General features: G+C 35.5%; 1 non-coding gene across 1 annotated transcript; it reads left to right on the forward strand.

The window, feature by feature from the left end:
• Nucleotides 1-456: 456 nt before the first annotated feature.
• LOC127077767 (small nucleolar RNA R71) lies at nucleotides 457-563 on the forward strand. Its single transcript, XR_007787541.1, has one exon. It is a non-coding gene; the product is annotated as a small nucleolar RNA R71 (small nucleolar RNA).
• The last annotated feature ends 14841 nt before the right edge of the window (nucleotides 564-15404 follow it).

Here is a 15404-nt window from a genome sequence, read left to right on the forward strand (position 1 = left end):
GAAAAATTGGGATGATTCTTCCAATTTGAGTTATAGGTATGCGAGTAGGGGCTTCCTTGAGCATAGTTTACTTGCTCCGCTTGGATTCCTGTTAGGAGTTGACAATCTGCAGGAGTGTGACCTTGGATTCCACAGACTTCGCAATTCTGAGTTATGGCAACCACGGTGGCTGGAGGTGATACATTTAAACTTTCAATTTTCTGGACCAGAGCATCCACTTTTGCATTAACATGATCAAGGTTACTTATCTCGTACATGCCGGTTTTCGTTTGAGGTTTTTCTACCATTGTTCGTTCGCTTCCCCACTGATAGTGGTTTTGAGCCATGCTTTCGATAAGTTGGTAAGCATCAGCATAAGGTTTGTTCATTAGTGCACCACCTGCGGCGGCATCTATTGTTAACCTCGTGTTGTACAGGAGACCATTATAGAAGGTATGAATTACTAACCAGTCCTCTAAACCATGGTGTGGACAAAGTCTCATCATGTCCTTGTATCTTTCCCATGCTTCGAAAAGAGACTCGTTATCTTTCTGTTTAAATCCATTTATCTGGGCTCTTAACATAGCTGTTTTGCTTGGCGGAAAATATCGAGCAAGAAAAACTTTCTTCAACTCGTTCCATGTGGTGACTGAGTTGGAAGGAAGAGATTGAAGCCATCTTCTAGCGCTATCTCTTAACGAGAAAGGAAAAAGACGAAGTCGAATAGCCTCTGAAGTGACACCGTTAGCTTTAACAGTATCAGCGTATTGGACAAATACGGATAAATGAAGGTTTGGATCCTCGGTAGGATTTCCAGAGAATTGGTTATGTTGCACTGCCTGCAACAGTGAAGGTTTAAGTTCAAAGTTGTTTGCTTCGATTGCGGGTGGAGCAATACTCGAATGCGGCTCATCTTGCGATGGAGCGACGTAATCTCGAAGAGCACGAGCTGGTTCTGCCATCTCGGGTATCGAAGGGAAAATATTTTTGAAATCGGGGAGTTCAACAGGAGGGAGATTGTTTGCAGCACGATATTCTCGAATTCGTCGTAAGACTCGGAGATATAGTTCGATATCGTTGATTCGTAAGTAGAACGGCTCGCCTTGTGAGCGAGTGTGTGGCATACAAATCAACGAAAGAAAGAAAAGAAAAAGAAAAGCCTTAGTCTCTACAGCGTAACAGAAGAGTTACGATATCGACTAAATAAAAGTCCCCGGCAACGGCGCCAAAAACTTGATCGCGACTTTGTGAGTCGAATTTGGGGTACAAACTGCAAGTGCACAGTTCTATCGCGTAGTTTTAAAAGATATCGATCCCACAGGGACTTATGAATCGATATACCGTTATCTAAGGTTACTTCGTAAAGCTAAGGCAGGTAATACTTTGATTGTTTGGGGGAAAAGCTAAAACTAAAATAAGATCTAAAATAAATATCTAATAAGCGGATATCGGTATGTAGTTCGTCGTAATTAGGGAATCAATTCTTCGTTGGTTTCTTGGTTTTAAAATAAATCTTTTCAGTTGACACTATTGATTAAAAGTCTTATCTCAAACTCTTGCTCTGTTGAATAAACTATGATTTTATATTAACGTAGTTGTCACTTATAGTTAAGTCAAAAACCACTTTTTGAAAACAATAGAATCCGTAGAAACTCTTTTTAAGAAAACACTAATCGTTTAAACACCCTTATCTCAAACTCTCGCTCTGTTGACTTAGGTTATATAATTAAATTCAAATGCTTAACTCTCGTCCTCACATTCAACCTTTAAAAATACTTTTTGGAAAAGATTAGAATTTAATTAACTCTAAAAATTGCTCTCGCCCTGATCTAGAATTAATGTCCAATTTACATTGTCCAGTCAAAAACTCAAACTCTCGTTCTATTGCTTTTAACTTCTTTATGTCTTTTACTTTCGTACAAAAACCTTGTTATTAAACCTGTAAATTGAGACCGTAAAAAGAGTGATTTTAATTTTAAACTTAATTAAACCAATTTGGTTTTGATTCATTCATTCCGCTTACTCTACATACCGATACCTAAATAAATCAGCCAGACATGCTAAACAGACTTAAATAATTATCATGCATAAACAGATTCATCTCAGGCAAATAATATAAATAAACAGTAAAGCAGGGCATATATAAATTCAAACAATAATTAAAGAACCTGAGAAATTAAATAGCAGTCTTGAACACTCCACCACAGGCCGGTTGGATTTGTTATTGAATTCTTCAATCAAACAGAAAAATAAAAGCGAAGGAATAAAAAAACTAGATTCTAACGTAAGGTTAGATCCGGTGAAAGGTACACAATAGTTTCCGGTGTAGAAACTATTGTGTGAAAAAGAATTAATTAAGTGCTGAAAAAGAAAATAGAAATTGCAAAGGAAACAATATAAAAGTTGTAAAAGTAATGCTGTAAAAATGTGCTCGTATTGCTGGAAGAGAAAAATTGCGAAAAAGAGAAAACGGCGAAGAAGCGTGGAACCTAGAGCTTTCCAAAAAGCTGCTATTTATACTGCTACTTTTTGTAACTGCTTCCAAGGGTTTTCCGTGTACATGGTCTTCACGTTCCAAGGGTCAAGCGTGGAAGTAGCTTCAACGTGGTCTGTTGCGTTCCTGGTGCCAAAAATATAGGGGAATGGTGTGACGTCCGTCACACCATGTGTGACGCTTGTCACACAAGTGTGTAAAGCGTGACGCTCGTCACAGCCTTTGTGACGCTCGTCACAGGCACAACGCCTGTGCTTTTTGGGCTGGGCTTTGCCTTTTGATATTTTCTTCTTTTCATTCCTTTTTGCACCTCCTTTTCTTCCTTTTTTACTTGTGCTTCAAATAAACCACCTGAGATAAATAGAAAGAAAATACCGCGTAATACCTAATAAAATGAAATAAATTGAAGTAAATAATAATATAATTTAATTAAATTGAGTCCTAGAATGTGATACTATTTCATGTTATCAGTGATGTAATATTTCTTTGTTTGACTGTTTTCTGATATTCCCGCAAACAACACAAAGACAATAAAAGATACAATTATTGTCTGGAACATTTTTTAGGCAAATTCAAGGAATTCAAGAACTCTTTTCTCATACACTAGACCTAATTTATCGGCTTTCATCCAACTACGATCTATAACAAATTCTAAATTATATCAAAAGAATAATATGAATGGCAACCTAATGCTACACACACAACATCCTAATATGATTATATGCATATGACAATGTCTGAATAAAACATAAACATGGCAACACCAAAACATAAACATATTCAGAAGCGTCACAATATCTGAATAAAACATAAACATATTCAACACCAAAACCTATATCATATTCATAAAATCTGAATAAAACATGAAAATGGAAACATGAGCAATACACATGACAATGTTAATACACACAACATCCTAGCGAAGAACATAAACATTCAGAAACGTCAGAGAGAGATAATGGTAAATAACCCTTACGAAGAACATAAAACATTCAAAAGCGTCAGAGAGACAAAATGGTAATGTACTGTAATTCGAAGTGGATGACGATTTCCTTTCCATAAATGATATTCGTTTCCAGAAATGAATGAAGATGGTGAAGGTTTTGCTATTGTTGCCATCTTGTTTGCTAGAGCACCCTTGTGTGTTATGAACGAAATGAAGTACCTGTTATGTTTTAATTTTATGGGAAATAATTTTACAACGGTTGCAAGATTCAACCATAGTGAAATATGGAACATATAACCATAGTTGGTCGAAACAACCATAGTTGTTATACTTTCAATTTTTAAGTAACAATAAATATGAAATGACACGCGCTTATTTTTGTTGAAAAAAAGGAAAAACGTTTATGCTAGGACTCGAAGCTTGTCATCAAAACTCTATGATCACAATTGTTTTAAGGAACCGTGATGAATGTTTCTTTATAAAATTAAAAAAAACATGCGCGTAAAAAATGTGATATGACGACGGTGGAAAAATAATTGTTATAATATTGTGACATCGAAGGTATATTTCTAGTAGTGAGAGATACTAAAAGGCCTAGGAAACCTAATGAAAAGAGGAATGGACCTACCTAAAGTTCATTTATCAATCAGTAAATTTGAAGTCATGAGAGTAGAAATGTTCTTTGAGTCCTTCATATCATATTTATTTAGAAGCTCCAAGCAATAATTTATTTAGATGATAAATGTGTTAGTTTTTATTTGCTTGATCTGCAATCCTAAGAAGTTATTAACCTCTATCATCAAATACATTTCAAACTCCCTATGCATGATACTAACAAACTCTTTGCATAGAGATTCATTAGTGGATCCAAAAATAATATCATCAACGTAAATCTAGACTAATTAGATATACTTTACGATTTATAAACAAAGTAGTATCCACCTTATAAGGATTAAACCATTTTAATTAAAAAGGAACTAAGGCGCTCATATAAAGCTCTAGGAGCTTGTTTCAAACTATAATGCTCGTTTAAGCTTAAAAAACAAAATTAGGATTCTCATGGCCCCAAAACCTAGAGGTTGAGAAATGAAAACTTCTTTGTTTATAAATCTGTTAAAGAAAGTGGATTTAACATCAATTTGGTACAACTTAAAATGCAGGAAGCAGAAAAATTTCAAAAGGAGTTCAATTTCGTTACACTACTACAAATAATACATTTTATAACAAAACTTTCACCTCACCGAATAAAAAACCGAGGTGTAAACCATATACGCATCAAATTATAATTTATTTTTTTAAAATACTATATATTCTCTCGGTTTAGTTGGAAACCGATGGGTAAAGTATTTAGATGACACACATTCGAATCTCAACAACTACATTTTAGCACATTTTTATTTATTTAAAATTATGACATATTACCTCGGTTTTGCTGATAACCGAGGGATCAAGTATTTAGAGGACATGTCTTCAAATCCCAACAGCTACATTTTATCACCTTTTAATTTTTTTAATTTTTTTTATGACATATTATCTTGATTTTGCTGAAAACCGAGAGGTAAAGTATTTAGAAGACACGTCTTCGAATTCCAACAACTACATTTTATCACCTTTTATTTTATTTTTAAATTTATGATCTATTATCTCGGTTTTGCTGAAAATCAAGGGGTAAAGTAGCGTTATTTTTTTATTTTTTTATTTATGACCAAAATATTGTCAAATCATCAATGGTCAAGACATTGTCAAATCATAAATCCACATGAAACAATAATGATCCGTGTGAAACTTTCACTAGCCAATCAAAACGTGAATGACAGAACTATCCATCTTGGATGCAAAGTACTGGAATTTAAACTTAACATATTGAAAATAATGACAATGAAAGAATGAGCAGCAAAATATTTCATGGTTAGTTTCTTAACGTAATCTTTTCTCTAATAATTCTTGTTAAAAATGTTTAATGTTTGTTAGGAAAACATGAAATTAACTTATTAATGTTAGTTGTAGTTGTATCAAGTAAAATGTTTAATATTGTTGTGGTTGTTGTTGTTGAAAATTAGTATTTAACGATTCTATTGATTTTGTTTATTTGTTGTTTTTATTGTTATTGTTTAAAGATTCCATGGATTTTGTTGTTGTTATTGTTGTTGTTGATGTTGTTGTTTTTGTTTTTGAGATTTAATGTTTAAGGATTATGTTGATTTTATTTTTGTTCTTGTTATTGTTGATGATGATGAAGAATATTTAGAATTTATCAATAAACTTGATGCTATGCATATTAAAACAAAAAAACAGGTTAAAAATAAAATTTTGTAAACCGAAGTTTATCCTCGGTTATTGTTAAAAACCAAGGTAAAAAGTAGTGCAATTTTGAAAATCCAAAAAATGCAGTTGATAGAGATCGAACCCATGACCATGTCACTTTTCCTTTGGTTACCTCACATGTATAACCGAGGAGTAAAGAGATGGGTTTTCATGTTGTCATTCGTTACCTCACCTGTATAACCGAGGTTATATCCTTTTCGCATCCGAGGTGAAATAAAGTTATTTGTAGCAGTGTTAAGAGATGATATATAAGCATATGTCTCAGCATAGTCAATTCCATCAACTTGACAGTATCCTTTTACAACTAACTGTCATACCCCAATTTTCCCCTCATTCAATAAATCAATACATACAACATGACATTCGTATCATCGGTACATCATAACATGTATTTCATCTCGCATAATGCTTAAAAGGTTAGCAAGAATAAATTTTCGGATCTACATACAGACCGATCAAATTGATTCTCAAATGTACGTGAAATTTAGCGGACGAAAAATTTCAAAATCGAGCTTGCAAACGTCAATTTTATTAATCTACGGTTCGCGTAGTTCAACCTGACGTGCTCATTTTATTTTTTCGACTACTTTTTCCGTCACATTTTGATCTGCTCGAGCCTTTTAATCGATCATTTTTTATTTCAAAATTTGATCAAAACATGTATCTTTCAAAGCAGTTTATTTCGCGCTGATCATTTTGATTTATTCAGTTTAATTTTATGAGTACTTTTACGTCCGTCATTTATTTATTTTGAATTCGCTTTGTCAATAGATTCGAAATAATTAAATAGGATTTTTTATATTTTTACTTTGATTTTATTTTGATAATTTAAAATACTTAATTTTTATTTGAATTATTTCATTTAAATTCGTTTTCACTCAAGAGAAATATTGACATTTTTTGAAAATTGTAAACCTAATTTTTTAGTATATATATTCTTTCATTGACCATGAGAGGGGAGACCAATCACTAACCCACAGCCGCCCCCATTGTCTGTCTCTTCGAATTTAAAAAAAACATGATAAAAATGTAACAGCAAAAACCATAAGCACATCTTCTACTACCACATCCATCATCCCACTAAAAGAAAAAAAGATCCCATTTGATAGAAAAAACGTGAGCTCATGGTTCCTAGTCCACCCTCATATTCCTTTTCTCTCATGTTTTAGTGACTTGTACCAATATACTACAACTCCATAAACCCTCTCCATTACAACTCAACCATCCTTCACACAATGATACCCACCTCACCTTCATACTAAAATGCCATACACACTTTCACACTACCACCTTCCCGAACAACCCTCTCTCCACTTTTTTTTTTAATGTTTTCTTCATTTAATTTTTTTAAAAAGTTTTCTTCATTTTGAATTCTCCCCCAATTACTCCATAATCAATCTTAAAGATTCACTATAAATTTTCAATTCATGAAGATTCTAACATTTTTATTTTAACTGAATGTTACATATTACTTTGTTTTATTTCTTTATCTATATATATATATATATATATAATTTTTTTTTATAATTATATATACTTACTGTTTGGTCTTATATATATATATATATATATATATATATATATATATATATATATATATATATATATATATATATATATATATATATATAATATATATATATATATATATATATATATATATATATATATATATATATATATATATATATATATATATATATATATATATAAATTTATTTTTTGAATTTGTTTCAATCTTAATATTGGTGTAGTTCTGGGAGTTTTTTTTTTAATATCCAGATTTTTTAAAAAAATTTTAAAAATAAATATTTTTTCAAAAAAATTATTAAATTGGGCAATTTTTGCCCTAATTTTGTACATAGGCGCCACCCTAGTTGGCGCCTACCCTTAAAGGGTAGGGCAAGTCGCCACTAGGAGTGGCGCCTACACTCTAATTCTTTTTTTTTTTTTTTGTTAATTTTTTTTTTTTTAATTTTTTTAATTTATTAATTTAGATTTATTATAATGATATAAATTTATATTAATACATATATATATAAATAAAATTATTTACCAGATTAATATATATATATATATATATATATATATATATATATATATATATATATATATATATATTAATTTATATATATATTAATTAATTTATAAGTAATTAATATTATTTATAAATTTTTGGGAAAATTAGGGTTAATCATGTTAAGGTTAATTTATCAAGTGCGACACTAATTAGGGTTAAGTAGATTGGTGTACAACCCAGATCTTTTCCTATAAATAAAGTGTTATTTCCTTGCATTTTCTTCACCACTGTTTCCTATCACTTTCTGTATCAAGTTGAGTTCATGGCATCCCCAAGACCGTCTTCATGGCAGCGAACATCATCAAGGCGCTCGGATCCTGAACAAGTAATCTTAAAAAGGGATGGGCATGTTATTTTCTCGCCTTTGAAACCCCCAATGGAGATGAAATTTTGGAACATCCGTTCGTTGGACCAACTAAAAAGGTCCTTGATGTCTTGGTTAGAGGGAGATTACCAACCTGGTGAAGTCATCAGAAGGATTCAGAGGCTTAGAACAAGGTTCTCATTTGAAACTGGAGAAACGATACGTTGGTGGGTTGAAGTTGAAAGCGACATTGATTGCATCCAAATGATGCATGGATCAGACGACATAGTGTTAACTATTGTAATTTCTTAGATTTTAATGGTTGTTTGTCATGTTGTTGTTGTATTTGTTATTGTTCTAGTACTTGTTCTTGTTTTAGTACTTGTTTTTGTTCCAGTATTTGTTTTTGTTTTAGTAATTGGTGTTGTAATGTTAGATGTTTGTGTTTGTTGTTCAAGTGTCATCTTCTATTTGGAATAAAAAGTAAACTTTAATGATAAATAACATTGGTACACAGATTTATGAATATGAAAACTAAGTTGTGGAACTAGATCCACGATATGGACATTTGTTCTTATTATGCCCTAGTTGTCTACATATGCTACACTTCCTCTGCATTTTCTCTGCGACGTCCATTTCAGTTCTAATGCGCCTGCTATTTGGGCGACCACTTTTATTCCGCCGCATTGATTCGTTGTGCCAAACAATTTCCCCGTCATACTCTGGCCAATACGCCTCCAATGCTACCACTGGAAAGGGATTGTCGTATACATTGAGCAATGTTGCAACTTTGTAGAGGGGAGACACTAGCGATAATGCATCGAAGTGGCTGTGTGAACACGCTGCAATGACATGGGAACAAGGCATACGATAGGCCTGAAATTGACCACAGTCGCACCAACGGTCTGGTATTAGGACCCTATACTCTTGTCTGGGCAGCCCTTGGTTGTGGTCAATTGTTTCCTTGACACTAAAAGTGTGGCCATGGCGGTCGAATTCCGTAACCCGATGGCTGCTGGCTTTGGCAGATTCCTGCCTCATAAACTTCATGCAGGCATCACTATATACCTGACTCGTCTGCAACACTTCATGCCAGCGCCTGCCTCTTGTTACGAACAACGTTGCCATCCGAAAATAGGTCGCACTCACCAATGCGGTTACCGGGAGGTTACGTATGCCCTTAAAGACGCCATTCATTGATTCCACCAGATTTGTTGTCATGTGGCCCCACCTCACCCCATCGTCGTATGATCTAGTCCACTTCGCTCTGTCGATATTATCGATCCACCTCCCTGCATTAGAATTTGCCAACACTATTTCCCGGCGGTAGTATTGGAATCCAGGTTGGTTTAATGCATACCCCGCGTTTATTAAATGTTGCTTCAAGAAGTTATCCTTGAACTCCCGCATAAAATTTTGAGCAATATGCCTAATGCAGTAGACATGGGTAGACGGGGGGTCATGCCAACCATTTGCTGGATTATTGTATGCACTGTCTATAGAAGCGTGCCTGTCAGAAATAACACAGATGCCAGCTTGTGGAGTCACGTGCGTTCGGAGATTCTTAAGGAAGAAACTCCAAGCAGCAGCCGTTTCTCCTTCTACCAATGCAAAGGCTATTGGGAAAATATTAGAATTTCCATCTTGTGCGACCGCCATCAGTAACGATCCTTTGTATTTCCCATACAGCCAAGTTCCATCGACTTGAACAAGTGGTTTGCAGAATGTAAAACCGATGATGCAGGGACGGAATGCCTAGAAAAGTCTATGGAATATTCCATTACCTTCTAGACGAGTTCCGTCAGGGGATTGTGCCGGCAAGGTCTCCATTATAGAAACCGTCCTAGGTGAATACAATCGTAGTGCAGCCAGGTAGCGTGGTAGTTGTTTGTATGACTCCTCCCAGTTACCGTATACCAGTTCAATTGCCTTGGTTTTCGCTAACCAAGCCTTTCTGTATGACGGTGTATATTTGAAAACAGCCACGCAATGGGAGATAATTGTTTTGACCTTCAGTGACGGGTCAACCTCAACTAGAGGTAATATGGAATGGCAGATCATATCATGGCTAAGTTTGCGATGATCCTGTGCCATGTTGGTGTTGACGCAAATGTGAGCTTGAGAAATGGACCCTATCACCCACGCATTATGTTTCTTCTTGTACGATGCCATCAACCTATACCCACACTCCGGATTTTTGCATACAATAACGTATCTTTCCGGATTTGATTTGATAACATCGTAGTCAACACAGTTTTTCAAGTGCCAGTTCTTTATTGCTAACAGACACTCTTCCTTGGTCCGAAATTGGTCACCCTTCTTTAAGTCCTCATCAGACCTCATATATGGGTTGTAGAACATATCTGATGAGGGCTCATCCTCGCCCAAGTTAAGTGTTGTGAAGTGCGCAGGCGGTGAGTAGCGTTGCGCTATAGGTATTTGAACTTGGTCTTCGTCTTCAGAATCACGGTTCACCAAGTCATCAACCACGTCTTCAGCATCATCAACCACATCGTCTTCAACGTGGTGCTCAACATCTTGTTCGTCATCAATCACAGGATCAATAACCTGTGACTGAATATTCTGAGTTGGTTGAAATTGTTCCAACACAATGTACAACACTATGTATTCGTAACCAGAATACTCATGGTTACGAAACATGTATTTTGTCTCCATGTCATTTTGAATCAATGACTTATAAAACTTGACAGAGTTGTTTTCTGTAAAAAAAGGTTGTTGATAAAAAATTTGGGACACGGGTTGTCTTAGTTTGGACTCAATCTTTTTCTTCAGATAAGAGAAGTCAGCTTCTCTATTTAGACAAAAATGAGTGCATTCGGTGTTTCTAAATAGGAAGCCAGACATATCACATTCATAAGTCTCACCATTGACGTGAGCTTTGATTTTGTATTGTGATGAAGATGCCATGTTTTGTGAAGGTTTTGTGAAGATATTGTGATGGTTTTGTGAAGATATTGTGAAGGTTTTGTGATGATATTGTGAAGGTTTTGTGATGATATTGTGAAGGTTTTGTGAAGATTGCTGTGAAGATATTGTGAATACCTTTGTGAAAATGTGTGTGAATATTTATACTGCAAGATTCCGACACATCTTTGCATGCATGTCTTCAACCAAGCCTTCCCCAAGAGCAACGCATGCAAAACTTGGACACGTGTAAAGCATGCAAGAACTTGCAGGCAACGTGTAAAGCTCTTTTAAATATAATTCCCACGCATGCCTGATTATTTTAAACAACCTCTTTTATTCAATTTTATTTAAGCTTAATTATCAGATTCCACCAAGTCTTCCCCAAGACAAGACAACTCCCACCTAGTCTGCACCAATGCATGGCAACACTACCACCTAGTCTGCACCTATTCTGCAAGATTCCCACGCATGCCTTACACTTGTCACATTTTTGCATCATCAGATTCCACCAAGTCTTCCCCAAGACAAGACAACTCCCACCTAGTCTGCACCAATGCATGCCAACACTACCACCTAGTCTGCACCTATTCTGCAAGATTCTCACGCATGCCTTACACTTGTCACATTTTTGCATCATCAGATTCCACCAAGTCTTCCCCAAGACAAGACAACTCCCACCTAGTCTGCACCAATGCATGCCAACACTACCACCTAGTCTGCACCTATTCTGCAAGATTCCCACGCATGTCTTCCACGTGTCACACCTTTGCATCATCAGATTCCACCAAGTCTTCCCCAAGACAAGACAACTCCCACCTAGTCTGCACCAATGCATGCCAACACTACCACCTAGTCTGCACCTATTCTGCAAGATTCCCACGCATGCCTTCCACGTGTCACACCTTTGCATCATCAGATTCCACCAAGTCTTCCCCAAGACAAGACAACTCCCACCTAGTCTGCACCAATGCATGCCAACATTACCACCTAGTCTGCACCTATTCTGCAAGATTCCCACGCATGCCTTCCACGTGTCACACCTTTGCATCATCAGATTCCACCAAATCTTCCCCAAGACAAGACAACTCCCACCTAGTCTGCACCAACGCATGCCAACACTACCACCTAGTCTGCACCTATTCTGCAAGATTCCCACGCATGCCTTACACTTGTCACATTTTTGCATCATCAGATTCCACCAAGTCTTCCCCAAGACAAGACAACTCTCACCTAGTCTACACCAATGCATGCCAACACTACCACGCATGCCTTACACTTGTCACATTTTTGCATATTCAGTCTACTTGAAAACGAGTATAAATAGAGGGTCATTCTTGCAAGTTTTCATCAACCACTAACACTTTTATTCAGAGAACTCCGGCGAAACTTCTCATCCACCAAGCTTCGTTCTACATTGCAGTCATGTCTCTTCTTACCATGGGCCAAGAACACAGAGGCACTAGGGCAAACATTGCCTCATTCGTAAGTTTTTCTTGAACATTGCCTCTTTCGTATGTTTGTAATTAGTTTTTTAAAAGTCCAATCTAATGATTGTTTATATTGTTTGTTTTTAAAGGATCCCAAGAAATTTCGTCAACGTTCACACCCAATGCCTTATCCAGACCCATGGTGCGTACCTTACATAGAGCGTGCGGGTTTCGGTCATGTTATGCATGTCGTAAATGCCACAATTGATGTCAAATTCATTTTGGCTCTGTGTGAACGTTGGAGACCTGAGACACACACTTTTCACCTACCAACTGGTGAATGTACCATCACATTAGAGGACGTGTACATGCTTTTGGGTCTTAGAATAGATGGTAAGCCTGTGACCGGAAATGTTCAACAGCCTAACCAAATATGTGTTCAAATGTTGGGGGTAGATCTGGTCGAGGGTGAGGGGTCTGCCAAAGCAAGGGGTCAGGGTATTAAATTATCTAGCCTACAATTGTACCACGACTCCATAACTTTGACTGAGGAATCCTCCGAACAAGAAAAAGTCATAAAAACCCGGGTTTACATTATGCTATTGTTTGGGAACTTGCTATTTCCCGAAGGGACGGGAAATAGCATAAACTTTATGTACTTGAGTTTGCTCGGGGACATTGATAGAATAAGCACATATAGTTGGGGTTCTGTAGTATTAGCATTCCTATATAGCTCTTTGTGTAAAAATGCACAAAATGAGCACTGTACATTTTCTGGATGTGCTTTTTTGCTCCAAACATGGGGGTGGTGGAGATTGCCGAGGCTAGCCCCAGAAAATCCTAATGTCTACTCCTTCCCCAACGCAACTAGGTAAATTTATGATGTTATTTCATTTTGTATATTTATTCTATAAATATTTGTAAATAATATTATTTATCTTTTTTTGTTTAGGTTCATTACAACCGGACTGGATTACAGTCTTACCCCCAAAATAAAATTATATTTTATCGTCAACTCTTGGATCGTCTCCGAGCACAAGATGTATTACCACTAAATCACTCAGCTTCTAACTGATTTATTAATATCATGCATTCTCGATAAATAACATATTTACTTTTTTCTTTGCAGTTTATTTGGAGGCCATATTTGGGATTGGAACATCAACCCAACCCCGAAGATGCAGCTGTTTGGACAGCAAAAACGGCCATAATGCGGTTCACCACTGTGGAGATGCACCAAAGTGACTGTGTCAAGCTTCAATTCGGAATGCATCAAGAAATCCCAGGCCCCCCAATGTCTATGGAACCTTGGCATCTAAAAAAAGTCAGCCACCAGTGGTATGCCCAAAATTGGAAGGAATTTGCTAAGGAGTTTCGTAAAATGTGGAAAGACCGTGCCCACTATGTTCTACAATTTCCGGTGGCGCCCAACGAAATGAAGCCGACAAGGGAATATGTGGATTGGTATAGAGCAAATACAAATCCAGAAATGATTGTGTCTGACCCGTTCTATTTGGACGATCCCCGGATGCAACAACCATATTTCCAACAACAACAACCACCACAGTATTCCCAACAACAACAACCACCACCTTATTACCAACAACAACCACCACCACCATTTTACCAACAACAACCACCACCACCTTATTACCAACAACAACCACCACCACCATATTACCAACAACAACCACCACAACACATGTCCACCCCCCAACCAAATCAACAATACATACCACAAACTCAACCCCAATACCATGAAGACTACCAACAACAAACTCAACATTCCCACCACCATCAACAGTCCCAACACCTACCACAATATCAATCCCCCCACTTCCACCAATCCCAACACTTCCATCACGACAATGTCCCGAGCTCTTCCAGTCCTCCACCTAGCCCCGACACGGGTATACAAGAGGACTACCAACAGGACTACTACACACCACAACAAACATTGTACTTTGGCCAATCCGATTCAACCCTAAACTACCAAAGACCACAATTCGAGGGCGCACCCAGCAGTAGTCAGTTTGTCCCACCGAGACAAAGCTTTGAGGGCGCAGAGGGGACCCGTCTTTCCTACAGCACTGAAGGGACTTCGACCCAACCACAACGGCAAACGGCAAGGGGACGCGTTAGGGCAAGGGGTGGTAATAGGGAAGCACCACCACCACGTGAACCGTCTAGGCGAGTAATTAGACCTCCCCCGTGCGGATCGTACCAGGGACCGCATCATATGTGATTAATCATATCTTTGTAATATTTGTCTTGTCTATTATTATAATAAAAATATTTTCTGTTTATTATCTTTATATCTTTATCTTTATCTTTAAAGATATTGTCTATCATATCTTTATATATATATATATATATATATATATATATATATATATATATATATATATATATATATATATATATATATATATATATATATATATATATATATATATATATATATATATATATATATATATATATATATATATATATATATATATTAATTTACATGTGTATAAATATTTATTTACACGTATATAATTAATTTTTTTTCCAAAAATTACAAATAATATTATTACTTATAAATTAAATTAATATATATATATATATATATATATATATATATATATATATATATATATATATATATATATATATAAAATTATATATATATATATATATATCTTGTAAATAATTTTATTTATATATATGTGTTAATATAAATTAATATAATTAATAAAAAATATAAATTTATAAATTAAAAAAAATTAAAAAAAATAAAATGGAATGGGTGTAGGTGTAACACCCCAAATAAAGTAAAAGAATTATTTAATTAAGTTAATAATATATTTAATAACTTAATTAAATAAATTGAATTATTGGATTATTATTATTATTTTGGAATAATAATTATTATT

Source organism: Lathyrus oleraceus, chromosome 4 (genome assembly GCF_024323335.1).
Source record: "Lathyrus oleraceus cultivar Zhongwan6 chromosome 4, CAAS_Psat_ZW6_1.0, whole genome shotgun sequence".
NCBI lineage: Eukaryota > Viridiplantae > Streptophyta > Magnoliopsida > Fabales > Fabaceae > Lathyrus > Lathyrus oleraceus.